Genomic DNA, 17,070 nt, shown 5'->3' on the forward strand with positions numbered 1-17,070 from the left:
AAACACTGAAGGCACTGATCAGTTCAACGATTGGATGAGCCAGAATTGTCTTCAATTAAACAAAGATTAAACTAAAGTACTGTAATTGTTTTCAGAGCCAAGGAAGAACGATTAGAAGTCAGTGCTCAGCTTCAATCGGTAATGTTAAAAACCACAAACCAAGCTAGACACCTTGGTGTAGCATGGACTTAGACCTAAGTACATTTCAACAGCCACATTAAAACAATTACAAAGTCAGCCTACTATCACCTTAAGCGTATGGTATATCAAGGATTAAAGGACTTGTGTCTAAGCAGGATTTGGAAGAACCTTACCATGCATTTATCTTCAGCATACTCGACTACTATATAACTGTGTCTTTACAGCAGAGGTCTTCAACAGGGGGTCCGGGATCCCTAGGGGGTCCTCAGAGTTACTACAGGGGGTCCTCTAAATCCCTTTGTTATAGAAACTTTTTTTTCTCCTTTTTTATATCAACAACTTGAACACTAGCGTCCATATTCTGAGAACTTTGGCCAAAAATAGCCGATCTACAAGCTCACAACGCCTCGCAGCGCGAGGCGTTGAGCTTGTAGATCGGCAACAAGCTTTGGTGTAGAGGGGAAAAAACAGCAGACTAAAGTCCAGTGAAAGAAAGTATTGACGGTTCAAGTGGTTAAATATCTGAAAACACAAATTGACATGAATCCAAAAATACACTGATGATTGTGCTGTCAAACGATGAAACTATATGGAATCTATTAACAGGTTGTGGGGGTCCCTGCTTCATCTCTCTCTCAGTCTCAACTAAGGGGTCCTTGGTCTGAAAACATTGAAGACCCCTGCTTTACAGGACAGGCCTCCCTAAAAATCGATCTGACAGCTGCAGTTGATTCAGAACGCTGCTTCGTGTCTAAAACCCAAACCAAGAAAGTGGATCATAGCACTAACAGTTCTCAGTCTTTACACTGGCTCGCAGTCAGTCAAATAATAGATTTTTAAATACAATAAACATAAAAATCAATGTCTGATCTTATGCTACGTTATGAACCATCCAGCTTTCTTGGGTCGCCTGGAGGCTTTTTGTATCATTCTCGTGCATGGAATTTGATTGTGTGTTGTACCATTGTATGATTGGTTGTGCGTGTGATTGTATGATTTCACGTGTAAATGCATAAGAGATAAAAATTGTATGGCATTACAGGTCTTGCTACCAACAGTTCTATACTCAGAAAACTGCCTTTTATGCTTTGGTTAATCCTGTGGGTGAATTAATTATCCGGCTCAGAATCACTATAGTGACACTTGTAAGGCATGGCATGACAACTCTCAGCTTTCTGCTTGCTTTTATTACATGAAATATGAGGCTTTTGATTCATTTCTTACACTGCACTTTATACTCTTATTCAATTTGAGCTTATTTTGGTTTTATATTCTCTTAGTTAGTTCTTAGTTAAATCGTAACTTTGTTTTTACTATTTAATATGCTTTACACAAACCTTAAAAGCATCAAGAAATGTTTTAGATGTTTGTATACTGTAAAGCAACTGAATCGCATTGTTGCTGAAATGTTCTATGCAGATAAGTTGTCTTGCAAAATGTGTACATTACACACAGGAAGCATACATTATACATCTTCTATAATATTACATTCATAAAACATTGCATGAAATTGTACCACTGCAAACAAGCACTACGGATCTTTAATTCCACAACAGTTTAGTCATTCTCAGCTCGGGGAATCCGCGTATACTCACAAACAAGAAGGACGGCGCGGCATCAAACGGCATGTTGAAATAAAGTAATTGCACGACTGCAAACCCTTGCATATTGATGTTGTTTGTCAGTCTTTCAAGTTTCACAAATGGAGCAACTTGTGAAAGAATGGCACTTTCCCCAGTTAAATCCTCCACACTGGGTTCAGAGGGGAGGAAGTGCAGTGTGAACCTGCAATCTGGTAATAGGAGCTGCCTGTCTTTGATATGGGTCCCCATGGGCTGCATCAGCTTGAGTTGGCTGCATGAATCCCAACAGAAGGCTCCCACTGCAGGGTCAAAGCTACACGGAGAAGTGACACGTGCTGAATGCATTTCAGAAACACTCTGCTTTGATATTCAGATCAGCTAGCGCTGCGTTGTGCAACATCCAGTGGTATCATCATCCAATAACGGGACATGGATGGAAATGCATGTTGACTTACATGTCGACTAAAGCCTTATTTACATGTGCGGCGCGCTGCGAGCTCGTAGATCTGCAATATTCGGCAAGTGACACGGTTGCATGACAGGATATGAAATGAGCATAAATGTGCATCACCACTTTTGCTTGATTTGTTGACTTCATAAGGGATTTGCAGTTTATTTGCATCCAAGTATACTCAGGATCTATATAAATCTAAATCTATAAATTCATGAAATCTCTGTGAGTGAGTGAGTGAGTGAGTGAGTGAGTGAGTCTGTCATCATGCAGCGTATCTCGAGGACCGCCCGACCAATCGAGTCGAAACTCAGCGGGCGTACTACCAAAGACCTGATCGAGGGAGTGTGATCCGAATGACCTTTCACTCTGCCCTCCATCTAGTCCTCTGAGATACGCTAGGTATAGATACTTCTATTGGTCTAGATCATTTAAAAAACATAGGTGTAAATGGGTTTAAACACGGCTAGAAGGCGGTTATTGACAGTGTTACGGCAACATGTCAATAGGTCAAACACCCTTTGGATTGACCACCAAACTCTAACCCAAATCCTAATCCTAACCTCAGTAAAACTATGCCTAACCCTAAACCTAACCTCAGTAACCGTGACGCGGGTGATTATCTAACCTGCCGACGCTCGCGGGTGATTATCTAACCTGCCGACGCTGTTCGACCTATGGGGAAGTCCCCAGTGTTACATTAGCTACATGACTTAAGGTACCGTAGTGGTTCTCAGGAGGGGGTCCAGGGACCCATGGCGTTCCTTGACTGGTACATTCTCACAGATATGGCCGGGGGTCCTTGAAATGAAAAGGTTTGAGAAATCTATTGCTTACTTTTAGTACATTACTATAATACTCAGCTTCCTCACACGTTGCTTTATTGACTCTACACTTCCTCACTTTGTCTGACAATACTGTCACACTATTTCATTAGTGTACGTTTTATTAACAGCCTGTCCTTTTAGCCATATGGCTTGCGCTGGCTTTTTTTTTTTTAATCAGTTGTTTATTTTGTTGATGTGATTCTGCCAATGTGCTAGCTACTGTAGTCTTCCTGGGGTCCATCCATTGAAACACGCAAACATGGATACAATTAAATTAAAATGAGAGAAAACAAACAGAAATACAGATAACAAGACCAGAGAATTAAGATAAATAGAATCAATAATAAATTACTTTTTTAAATAGACAATCTAATAGCCTGTAAAAGCCAACTTTAAAAAAAAAAAAAAAAGAAAAAAAAAGAAACTAAGGAACCAAACAAAACTTGGACCTGAAAGGAAATAATAAAGTAAAATAAGTTTATATAAATGCATTAGTACTTTGTATGTGTATAATATATGCATGTACAGTACGCGCTTGCACGTGTGTGTGTGTGTATGAGCGCATGGCCTTGTGTGTGTGTGTGTGTGTGTGTGTGTGTGTGTGTGCGTGCGTGCGCGCCCAATTTTACTATTATTGGGTGCTGAACATAAAGAACAATGCAGAGATAACGCCATTGTTCTCCACGTTCATCGCTGCAGTAAGTGATTACTTCAATTATCCGCGTTCTACAAACGGTGTGCTGTGTTAGTATGAACCCGTGTTAAGCCAATTGAACCGTTTCATGGAGTTTGAACGTAAAACCTATTATTTCACAGCACTTTGACTTAATACAGCACTGATTAAAATAATGCCAACAGATGGCTGCATATAAAAACAAATCGCCCATCTCGTCCATATCCCTCTCCTGTTCAGATTTGAAAAACAAAAGAAAAACATGTATTTATACTACAGTGGCCAAAAAACAAGAAAGAAGGTGCAAAAACACCACTCTGGCTTTGATGTACTGTATAAGCAGCGGTCCTCATTATGAAGGAGTGCTCCCTCTAGTAGTATAGGTCTGATTATTGAGAATTAATCTTGTGGAACAGGACTCATGCTCTCCTCTATCTCACCCTCTCTCTCTTTTCCCTCTTTATCTCTCCCCCTCCCTACCTCACTATCCTCATCTTCTCTGTCTCTCTCTCCCTCTCTCTCTCATCAGTGTTTGCACTGATAGATGTTTATAGTCCTCTTCATTCATCACATCTCTATCTATCTCGCCACACCGAGCCGAGGTCCTGGACCGGTGCCTGTTGGTATAGAGAGAGAACATAAACATATTATATGCTTCAGCTCTTCAGCAGTGTATACGCCAGGAGAACCCGTGCCTTATCGGCAGCAATGAATTCTGGGTCACAATCTGATGACACGCTGCTGTACTGTTGCGCGTCTCCTATATGCTGCTGCCTGCCTCTTGCTGTAAGGACATTTCCTCTCTCGGTGGTGGTTAGGAGCAGGGGCGTCACAAGGGGGGGAAAAGTGGGACTGAGTTACTAGGGCCCCAAGGTGGAGGGGCCTTAATTATTTAGCTATTGAAAAATAGCAGATATACAAGCTATTTTTGAAAAGTCGTGAAAATGTGTGCACATCTTTGAATATATGTATTTTTTAAGTGAACATTTGTAACTCAAATTGTGGGTCCCTGGAACTATGGAAAACATGTTTTTTTTTCTAAAAACCTTAGAAAGATTAGAAATATTCAATGACTTCAATGACATTTTCATGATTTTTCAAAAATAGCAGATCTACAAGCTCGCAGCGCGGCTCTCGGTGCCGTGCTGTGAGCTTGTATATCTGCTATTTTTTTCAATAGTTAAAGCACAAAATAATGCGTTCCCAGTCTAAATGGGTTTAACCCCCCTCCACCTATGAAGAGCATTCAAGGGGGGGGAGGCCCGCAGTGAATACTTGTACCCAGGGCCCAGAATTTGGTGCGACACCCCTGGTGGTTAGGACTGAGCATGCGGTGCAGTAATGTCGACTCTTATCAATGCCATCAACCCCCACCCCACCCGCCCATCTCGTACCTCTCGTATTCCCGGCCTAATTTCCATTGTCTGACCCGACCAACCTGCACTTGAAAAGCTCGGGCCTGGAGATGTGTCTCTCCTCTCCTCGGGAACTCATTAGGGTTTCCTTCAGCCACTCCATCACCGGACCCTCAGCGGTGACAGGCCCGTGTCTCCATCTCTCTCCCTCTCTCTCTCTCTCTCTCTCTCTCTCTCTCTTTCTCTCTCTCACTCTCTCACACACACACACAGCAGGAATGACAACCGCTGCGAGTGACACTTCTGAAACCCCGGACGGATGGAGTGCAGCAGGTACATTCACTCTGCACGCTGCGAGACAGCTCGGTGTCGAAAGACACAAAGACAAGACACAGAGGCCGAAGCAGACACGCAGAGACACCGTTACCCGTCGCGTGGTGGGTTTACTTGACACTCAGCAATGTATACGTTCACGATCCATGCACACGTATACACAAATGCCCCAACAACATGATTTGTACACAACATACACATCGCACGTGCAACCGTACACACACACACACACACACGCGCGCGCGCACGCACGCACAAACACACGCATGCATGCACACACATACACGTGCATACAAATTTAGCCACTGAAGCCAACTAGAAATCGATGTTGGAATGACATGGATTCGAGAAGAAACACACAGATGTCAAAAGCACACATGACACGCACACACACAAGCAATTAAAAACTAGTGTTAGATGGAATGGAAATGACACGCAAACACGCACGCACGCACTCATGCACACATACTGTACACACACACACACACACACACACACACACGCACGCACGCACGCACGCACGCACACACACACACACACACACACACACACACACACACACACACACACACACACACACACACACACACACACACACACACACGTCACACGTCACACACACTTTTAAGCTGGGCGTCAGTACGGAGGAGGATCATGTGTGTGTTCACGGAGCTCATAACCATAGTGATCATTCCTCCAGGGCTCATCAGCTGGCTAGTGCCTCTTCATGCACCCTCTGCCGCTGGGGGCCGATGCCGGCGCTCTGTGATTGCCCTGACAGCTCCATTAACCCTGTAAGACCCGAGGGCCGATTCTACAAATTCTCTCTTGACGGGTGACTTGATCTTCAAGGTTTAAATTTAAAAAATGGCAAAAGGAGCAGATACACGAGCTTGTAGATCTGCTACTTTTGATGCTTTCGTGTGACGCTGTAGTTAGTATGATCAAGTAGGGCCGTTCATTTTAACTAAGTTGGAATGCGGAGATGAGGGATTTCTGCCAGACAGTAACGTAAATGAATCTTAAGAGTTTTCGGTACTGAAAAACCTATGTTGCTATATATCGTCACTGTCAGGCAGAAACCTTTTATCTCCAAGTTTCAAATGTGTACGTTTTTCGTAAAGTAAAGCCCTGCATCATCATACAAGACTAACTCATAACACTAGTGAAAATAGCCGATCTACAAGCACACAACGCCTCGCACCGCGAGGCGTTGTGTGCTTGTAGATCGGCTATTTTCACTATTTTAAATCGTTTTTAAAATGATCAATACTAAACGAACGGTTTTGGACGTACAAGGTTTCCACCAGACAACAACTATATACATATATAGAGCTAAAATCTCAAATGATTCAGATGCTTTCCCGACGGTGAGGGCTTAAGGGAAGCGAAGGTGATTGCATTGTGCTCGGGTCCCATAGCATGCATGAATAACCAGGCTCAGCAGTCTGTGGGCGGAAGCTCCTGCAGCCCCCTGCTCCATTGTGTTCATGTCAGTCCTGACACAAAGCTTTCATGTAAGCGGGACTACGCCTGTTCGCTATACCGTCCAATGAGCGGAGGTTGTTAGCAACGATAGGGGGGCTCCGCATCCGTGCCGGAAGCACGCGTCACGCCTCCGCTGTCATCGGGGCAACTCCTGGGGTTTGAGCTTAAAAAACTGTTTGCGTCCTTTTTACGGGATGTCAGACATGAGAGAAAAAATAGGATGATTAGTGAATACAAACAACATCTCTGAATGGGGAGATGAAGGCCAGTGCAGACGGTTAGAAAACATGCATGAACTCAGATTACCTCGACGTGGCGATGGGTAACGTAATCAAATTCACATTGTCGAAAGATTGAAATGAGTTTGAGACTAAAACAAATTGAGGTTCTTTGACTGCATCTTTCGCCTTTCCAAAACAAGGGCACGGAATGCATACAAAAGAGGGCCAGAGAAGCTTAAACAAAACACGAAAATGCATCAATTTGATGGGGCTAACCAGTGTGCCGCATTTGAAGCAAATTGATTCGGAGGGCTATTTATTCTAATCTGGGTAGCACATTTTTTAGTGCCACAATCAGGATTAAACACAAACAAGACGGATGGAGAGCTACCTAATGTTCCCGAACAGAAATGGCTCAGGGTATAGCATTGTCATTTCGTGACACGAGCACAGAGTTTGAACAAAATGTCTTGGGTGTGGCGTGCAATAACTCGATGCAGAAAACCAAACTATTCTGTAATTGTTGCAATGCACGCTTCCTCACAGTGACAGACTCACTACGGCAACCAGACAGATGCAAGTAACCCACTCCGATGTTTGATCTATTATCCCTAAATTGGTACTTCCAGTTAGATCAATGAGAAGTGATGTGTTCCTGAACGTTTTCCCCTCTTTTTTTTTTCCCCACAAAACGTCGGACTGTTTAGCATGTCGTCGTTCTCGGGTGGAAACCTTGTATCTCCAAGTTTCAAATTTGTACGTTCTTTCGCCAAGTAAAGCCCTGCTGCATCATACAAGGCCGTCGAACAAAAGTAGTGAAAACAGCAGATCTACAAGCACACAACGCCTCGCGGTGCGAGGCGTTGTGTGCTTGTAGATCGGCTGTTTTCGGCTCGTTAAATCATTTTTTAAATCTGGGAAAACGAACGGTTTTGGACATTCAAGGTTTTCACCCGACAACGACGATGTGCAAAGCTCTGATTTAATGGCAGGTGGTAGCACACAAAAGCGGCCTCTCGGCTGCTTGATGAATCTCTGTTGAAAGAGGATAAATATATTTGTGCACAATGGCTGAGTGGAGAAGCAGGGAGCCACTAACCATTATGCAGACTGTCAAGCAGTGCTCAAAGCTGCTAACCAGCATTGTCCTTGCTTTGCCACCAAGGTCAGAAATAAAAGTGAGTGTATTGAGTGCGGCGCAAATCATCACGTGTGCCTGCATGATTCTGCATAATGCACGAATGTGCTTAAAGCTGCACTTCCGTAAAATACTGTATTATGTCCTACAATTCAAACCTAGTGCTCCTGTGCCAGAGACTGAATTTCTAACAGTGAGTAAAGACAGTAAAGCTGCTTTCTGTGGTGATATTGCAGTTTGTATTACTTGTCAACCTAGTGTTTGTTCGCAAATAGAGGGTCTAAATTTCACATAGAATAGAAGATCAGAGAGACCACCTCCAACCACTGCAGATGTAATAGTTATATTGTATTGACATACGTACAGACTTGCTGCCAAGATTTCTATATCCGGAGAGATTTCTTTTATGCTTTAGTTATTTCTAAGGGTAACTCTTTTTTATATATTGTATGTTAATTTGCTTACATTGCATTTTATCATAAGTTAGCATGTTGGAATCTTGTTTTTTGTTGAGCTTAATTTATCCTGCATCTATCTGCTTTATTTGCTGTTCTTTTGTGTTTTGATATTTGTATGCACATAAATGAACTCTAAACTCCACAAGAGCTACTGTATAAGAGTTAGTAATTCAGAAAGCATGGAAATCATCCATTGAGGAATTCACATGCAATTGCTCCTAATTTTCTATTTAGCCTAAATTGGATTACTGTGCAAAATCACTATGTATGTACACTACAGTACCGTAAGTGTGTAGCCCTTCATAAAATGCATTTCACATTATACAGATTTGAGGTCATTCACTAGTCTGTGACCAAAATGATGCACTATTATTCTCCATTATTATATAAGTATTCCTATAAACTAAAGCATTCCAATTCGTTTCATTACTTTGACATTAAGTTCTGACAATAACACAGTACTTGCATAATAACACGTATTTTCTGAGCAATTAGGTTCACACAACAATCAACGCTGCATCATAGGATGCAAATGCGGTGTGCGATCTAAAGATGCTTTCAAGCTCCCGATATAGTACAGGGTTCCCCAATTTTCCCCAAGGGCTGAATTATGTCTAGGGTACCAAGCCGAGGGCCACAACATTGCAGGGGGCGACCGTGGCGTTCCCACTACTCCAGCGACAGTTTTCGTCGTTGTCGGGTGAAAATCTTGTATGTCCAAAACCGTTCTTTTTGAATTTATCATTTTAAAAATTATTTAAACTAGTGAAAACAGCCGATCTTGTGTGCTTGTAGATCTGCTGTTTTCACTACTGTTGTGCGACGGCCTTGTATGATTTGTGAAAGAACGTACAAATTTGGAGATACGAGATTTCCACCCGACAACGACGATATACTAGTGTTGTTGCTGCTCTTATACCACCATTATTACTGGGGTTGGTGTGGGCCAGACAATACGCCCCGTGGGCCGCAAATGGCCCACGGGCCGCCTATTGGGGAACCCTGATATAGTAGATCCCCTAAGGTCGATGTTAGAAAGAATAACTACTTTTTTCTCCAATGCCCACCGCCGGGAGGCAATTACATGGCTGCCCTAATCTCATCAGTCAGGAGGACAGTCAGAGAGACAGCTGTTGGACTGTTTGGTTCTTATCTCGTGTGCGGCCCTCTCTTTCTTCCTCTGTCTTCCTCTTCTCCCCTCTCCTCCATCTTCCTCAGACTGGGTGGCTGGCACGTTAAGTGACAGCGAGGCCTTGGCTCCTTTCTCACGTTGGCGCCTCCTTTCACAGCGCAATAAGCTCGCCGAGAACCGCCACGCCACACAGCCTCCTCCGCCGGTGTCATGTTGTTGTGCCTCTCCTCTCGTTTCTTTTCTGCCATGTCTTCCTCCTTTTTGCCCTACTTGCTACCTTTATTTAGTTTTAGTTTTTTTTGCCCTACGTAGGGCTGGGGCGGTATGGATTCATTTTTTATTGCGGTAATAACTCAATGTTTACCAACGGCATCGCGGTGTCTCCCCCAAAAAGTTGTTTTGAATGATTTTTTATTTATTTTTTAATACATGTACATAAAATAAAATAAAATATGGCGGTATAATCGTGGTTATACAACAGGTAGTTCCGACGAAGCAATCCGATTGGTTGAAATGTCTCTCTACCTGTGCAGTTAATGAGCATTACTGCACGGTCTCATCAAACAAAGAAATCAGCTGCGTTGGTCACGAAAGAGCTGAATCGCTCCCTCTCCCCAACACTATGCTAGGTGGCTAGGCTAGCAGTTTTCATGTGAAGTTCAGGGACATAGTAGCTAAATGTGGCATTAAAAATTACAAATTCCTATCGAATATCTTAATTACAATGAAATGAAGTTGACATTTTTTTTCTTTTCTTTTTTTTAAGGGCAACAGTTGTATAATCGCAATATTACACTCTAGGGTCTGCCTTATCACGGTTATTTGGCACGCCAGCCTTGCTGCAGGAACGAGCCGAAGGCGAGTTCCGTAGGCAGGGCTGAAGTGCAGGGCTGAAGTGCACACCCTAGAGTGTAATATTGCTTAATTATGAACTCGACACTGCGGTATGCATTACACGACCGCTATGGTGGTATTGCGGTTATTGCACCCAGCCCTACCCACTAGCGCCGCACCTCTAACTATGGCGGATTTTGCTCGGTCCGCCTGTGCGTCCACCCTGGTCCCAAACAACATATCTTTTAATCTACTGACTGGGATTGCCATGGAAATTGATCCTGGGAGGATGATCCCTACGGATTTTGGTGACCCCATGGCATTTCCTCGAGCCCAAACATTAGACCAATAAGCACTTTCATTATTACATTTTATTTTCATCTTTTTTTGGTTGAAAGGGTCAAAGGTCAAGGTCACAACCAAGGTGAGGCATGGAGAAATCAGTGGTGGTATCTTCATGAAACTAGCTGGGAACGATCAGCAGGATGTCCCATTAGACATGATTAACTTCTGTGTTGAAAAAGTGAAAGGTTAAGATCACAACCAAGCTTAAGGTCAAAAACAGGAACAGATGGGCACGATTTCACGAAACTTTGTGGGAATTATCAGAAGGCAACCCAAAGAGATGATTAAATTTGGGGTCAAAAGAGGGATCAAAAGATGTCAACAGACAAGTGGAAAGTTACTCATCTCTACGGTGAAAATGACACATCTTAACTGTTGTACTGTTAGTAATCTGTTAGCACCTCTGCTTTAAACATGTACTGTTGTTGTACGAAAGAATAAATACAGAAGCACCGGGACAAAAGTAAATGGTAAATAGAAGTAAATGGAAGTATAATGGTAAGTGGACTAAGAGCCAAACTCCCAACAACAAACCTAGCCTAACATTACCCTCCCCCTGACCCTCCTGTTGTAATTAACTTTTTGTTTTGTTTTTATCTGCTTTGAAGTGCTTTTCTGACAAATATCTACTTTTCCTATGCAAAACTTCTAATAAATTTCCATCCATCAATCAAAACCAAGTTTTTACCAAATGTGGGTTCAGGTTCTACCGTTGGAGGCACACTTTGCAATGTTTCTAGTTTTTTGAGCGGTGGTTACACGGTCTCCTATACGTGGCCGTGTTTGTATGCGTGCATGCGTGTCTGTCTGACTGTATGTAGCCTGCAGTACCTTTTCTGACCACACATGTTAAGGGAGGGGCGCTGTTGTTCAGGCCAAGCCAGGCACACTCACACTCACACACACACACACACACACACACACACACACACACACACACACACACACACACACACACACACACACACACACACTCACACACAAACACACACACACACACACACACACACACACACACACACACACACACACGCATGCACGCACACACACACACGCGCAGCCTCCACCGCTCAGTTCACACAAGTGTGATTTTTAAATGACGATAGATGTACTAAGCTTTTGTACACCCCAGTTCTGGCACTTAAAATGTCTCTTACTCGTTGGATGTATTCCCTGCGTCCCTCCCCTATACTCCCCTTTAAACTCAATTTACAATGAGAGACGGGCTACTGCGGGGTAAAATGACTTTTCAAGTCATCCGCTCACTGTAGAACTCAATGCAGGCCAATGAGATAGATGCAAATCTCCTCTCCCAAGTGGTCAAACCATTAAAATCAATAAGATCTAATCTCCATATCCAAGTCTCTGGCCGGGCTGCTGTGCCTGTGTTCTCTCTCATCTCCAGCAGACAAGCAACATGGCACAAAGGCTTAATCACGCAAACGACGTCTGCTAAGATATTTTACTCGCTTGACAAACTAAAATGTTGGCAGATGGACCGCTATAAAAAATTATACTTAGAATTATGTGAGACTGCATTTCAAAGTCACCAATCTTTCCCCAACACAATTAATCCATCCCTAAATCCCCCGCACACTGGAGCTCCAAAAGAAAAACATATCTCTGATAGCAGCAACAGAAGTTATTAACAACGGCTTTTTGTGTCAAACTAAATGTCTTACTGTGTTGCCCGTATTCTCTTTGTCTGAATGAGGCTTTCATTGGCAGCGGTGCAGCAGTGTGCTGTCCGGCCTATGAGTGGTGTGTCACCCATGTTTACCTTAGATGAGAGATGCAATCTGGCCTCGCATCTGCTGACGGGTCAATCTATATCTCATTACGCTATCTAAACAATATCCTCTTGGCTGAGATTCACACGGTGCTTCTAATAAATCCACCCGCCCAAGCTCTGTGAGGTGCAGCTTACTGGGACGTACAGCCAGTGGTGGAAAAAAGTACTCACATTCTTTAAGTTAAAGTATCAACACTGCAATGTAGAAATACTAAGTAAAAGTCCGGAATTCAAAATGTACTTAAAGTACCAAATGTAAAAGTACAAAATGTTTGAAAATAAGCTCACAACACATCGCGACGCGACGCGTTGTGAGCTTGTAGATCGGCTATTTTCAAATAGCCAAGGTATAAAATATAGGGCTAAAGTGGCTTATGTATTATTTAGGTTTTATAATATTGTAATTTACATCTGCAAAGTAACTAGTAACTAAAGTTTTCAAATAAATGTAGTGGGGTAAAGGTACAATATTTGGATCTGAGATGTAGTGGAGCAGAAGTAAAAGTATTGGAAATTGGAAATACTCAAGTAAAGTAGAAATACCTCAAAATTGTACTTAAATACAGTATACTTAAAGGAGAATACCACTCATTTTCAACATTGAACTATGTATTTAATATACCACAGCAAATACAGAAAGCTCTGAGAAATAACGAGTGCAGAAATGTAACCAAATGGACCCGTACGCTCACAGAGTTCAATTATCACTTATAGGATTTTACTGTGTAGCTAGCCCCCCCCCCCCCCCCCCCCTCTCTCTCTCTCTCCTTCCGTCTCTCCAGGGCTGTGCTGAAGCAGGCTTTGCTCGTGTGATTTACTTTCTATTAGGGGATTAAAAATCAATTATGCAGGAAGCCATGCGTAGGCGTGATTATAGCCACGCGTGACGGTGTCATTCATCATCGGACCACTCATCTCTGCAGCCGCCAGCCACACAGAACGCACGCACACCCGCACAGGGACGGCCATCTTTAAGCGTGAACTCTCCCCTTCTCATTTACACATTCTAGAAGGAGTTTGTCCAACATTATCATGTATGACCCGACCGCATTTGAAAGCCTTTAGTACTTGGTTGGTAATGTCATATCATAATCTACTGCATGTATATTGTATTTAAATGCTGTGTATATATATTATGGGTTAAGTTAATAAGAAATTTGTAGACGGCATTGACCCATGCTATTATTGTACATGCAACTACTGTACATGTTGGTGCGTTACTGCGTCATCAACAGTTTTTATATAAGATACATAAAGTGGTTCCTGTGTAAATAAGCCGAAAAGCTTACTAGGAATTCCTTTTAGTTGACCTTGTACCAGTGATTTGAAAGTGTCATGAAACTGTACTTTTTCCTATGCAACCTTCTAATAGATTCTTCAATCAATCAATCAATCAATCAATCAATCAATCAATCAAATGTGTGTGTCTGTGTGTGTGCATGCATGTCTGTATGTGTGAGTGAATGTGTACCACACACACACATCCGAGGCAAAGCAAGTACATTTGCATTGCACATTTCAGCAACAAAGTGCTTAAAAATCACACCCGTGTGAACTGAGCGGTGGTTTATCCCCCCCCCCCCCCCCCCCCCCCTCCCCCTGTGTGTGTGTGTGTGTGTGTGCGTGTGTGTGTGCGCCTGGCCTGGCCTGAAAACAGCGCCCCTCCCTTAACATGTGTGGTCATAAAAGGTACTACACCACAGGCTACATACAGACAGACTCACCCACCCACATACATACATACAAACATACATACAAACATACATACCTACACACACGGCCACGCTATGGAGACGGTGTGACCACCGCTCAAAAACTAAACATGCACATGGGCACACACACACAGGCACACATATGCACAGATTGCACACACTTCGCCCCTTTCTTTGCTTATAAGAGACCAGGATTCAGGAAAATGGCGTGTTTGTTTACTCTGAAAGGTTCAGAGACAATTTACCTGGATTAGAGGAGCCATCTGTGCATGCCATCGCAGATTGCTTTTTGGGGGTGTCTCAATAAATACAGAGCAGGCGAGCAGTGTGTCTGCCATTGCGAGGGGAAAGCAGCGAGAGGCTTGCGCTAAAGCTGGGCTTAATACAACAGTTATAAGTAGGTGACGACCAGCGCAGGGCAGTTCACAACCTATGTTCAGATCTGCAAGCCTTCAATGACGTTCATCTGTATCATTGCTACAAGTTAGAAGAACATCTTTAAAAACTATGGGTGCAGTAACAGTTTAGCCTGATTTACACTTTGTCGCACGGTGGTGTCGATCACTAGAAATAGCCAACGAAAACTCGCAACCAGTGTAAGGGAAAGTTAGCCTATTGCTACATCAATATGGGAACTAAATCTAAATCACTAGCTTTCTTCACAAATGTGTTCATAAAAGGTGTCTACTATCACCTCTGAACTTTGTCAAACCCAACTCCCTTGACATACTTGTGGGATCCAATCAAAGTTATTGGGTAACCCGAGGGCCTGGGATTAAAGGGGGAAAAATTAAAAATTGCCAATATGAACGTATGAGGTGTGTAATTTGGGTATTTTGGGGCTGCTGAATCCATTCCAACCATTAGTTTTCAGTTAAAATGACTCCTTGGCCATAAAATATGCCACAGCTACTTTTGTCTGTCCATGACAGACAATATAACATATAATATTGGCAATAAAAAAGAAAAGTTGGAGTAGGGTTTGAATTCATGAAAACTATTCAAGATCAGGTGGGTAAGCACACGTCATGACACATAGGATAACATGATGACAAGGAACACTCAAACACAGGGTTTAAAACAGGGACTAACAGGACACAGGTGAACTCGAATGACATGATTGGCTAAGCCTTAGCCAATTAGGCCTTTTTTATGGCCAAGGAGTCATTTTTACTGATAACTAATGGTTGGAATGGATTCAGCAGCACAACAATACCCTAATTACACACCTCATACGTTCATATTGGCCATTTTTTATTTTTCCCCCTTTAATCCCAGGCCCTGGGTATCCCGATACCGCCAACTTTGATTGGCTCCCACAAAGTATGTCAAGGGAGATGGGTTTGACAAAGTTCAGAGGTGATAGTAGACACCTTTATGGACACATTTGTGAAGAAAGCTAGTGATTTAGATTTAGTTCCCAGATTGGTCTAGCAAAAGGCTAACTTTCCCTTACTAGTGTGAGCTTGCTACTATTTCCGGTGTGCGACACAGTCGCGTGTAAACCAACCATTAGGTATTAATTATTAGGTATTCAATGATTCATCCACTGATGAATTCCCACCCTCTCATTTTAAGGTTAATTCAATCCACGCTCATAATCTTTCACTGGGAGGCAATATGGCAGGATGTCGAGAAGCAAAATGCTTAAACGTATACTCTTCAGTACATGCCCTGATGATGACCAGTTTCTGGTCGAAACATGTCGGCTTTTTAACACTATGAAATAAAGTACCTGTTCCTCCTTTTTTAAAACCTTTTAAACCTTTTTAAACTCTGGAGTGCCTGGATCACTTTTTTCTTTTTGATGACTTGATCCCGTCGATCCAAGAGCACCATTAGACTCCTTTTTACTATTCGTATTCTCCGGTGAGCACCTGGTTTTCTCTCTCTCTCTGCTTAAGTTCACCCCCTAAAAATATGTTTTTTTCTATCAATTACTCCATGGAGACTTGAATTTATGGATATAATTTGTCGCATTCCTAAACCAATAACTTGATGACCAGTAGTGGTTCCCTATGGAGACACAAAGAGTCTCCTCAAATTATTGATTTAGAAATGTGACAAAAACAAAACAAGTTCAAGTCTCCATGGGGTGAGTAATCGATAGAAAAAATGTCATGTGAACTATCCCTTTAATCTTATATGGCAACAATTTGTTATAGGTGAAACATAGAGCCATTCTTCTTCTTTGGCATTCCTTTAGAAATCCTCAGTCAGTACAATTTACAATTTAGGCATTTAGCAGACGCGCTTATCCAGAGCGACTTACAATAAACAGGTAATACATCAATACAATAAGCAGGTAATACATCAACATCAAATACATCAAATGCATAGCAATATCAATCTAGAAACATAACGTACGTAGGTAGACCAAACACCTAATCAGTAAAAAAAAAAAAAAAACGTTACAAAAACCTAAAAATGCTATCTATCTTTCATGTATGGTCATTAAGGGCTATGGGTTTAGGTGGAGTCTGAAGAGGTGAGTCTTCAGGCCACGACCGGAAGCTAGGGAGTGAGTCTGTTGTTCTAAGTGCGACAGGGAGTTTATTCCACAGTGTGGGGGCCAGGAGGGCGAATT

Source organism: Nannobrachium achirus, assembly GCF_963921795.1.
Source record: "Nannobrachium achirus genome assembly, chromosome: 5".
NCBI classification, from domain to species: Eukaryota; Metazoa; Chordata; class Actinopteri; order Myctophiformes; family Myctophidae; genus Nannobrachium; species Nannobrachium achirus.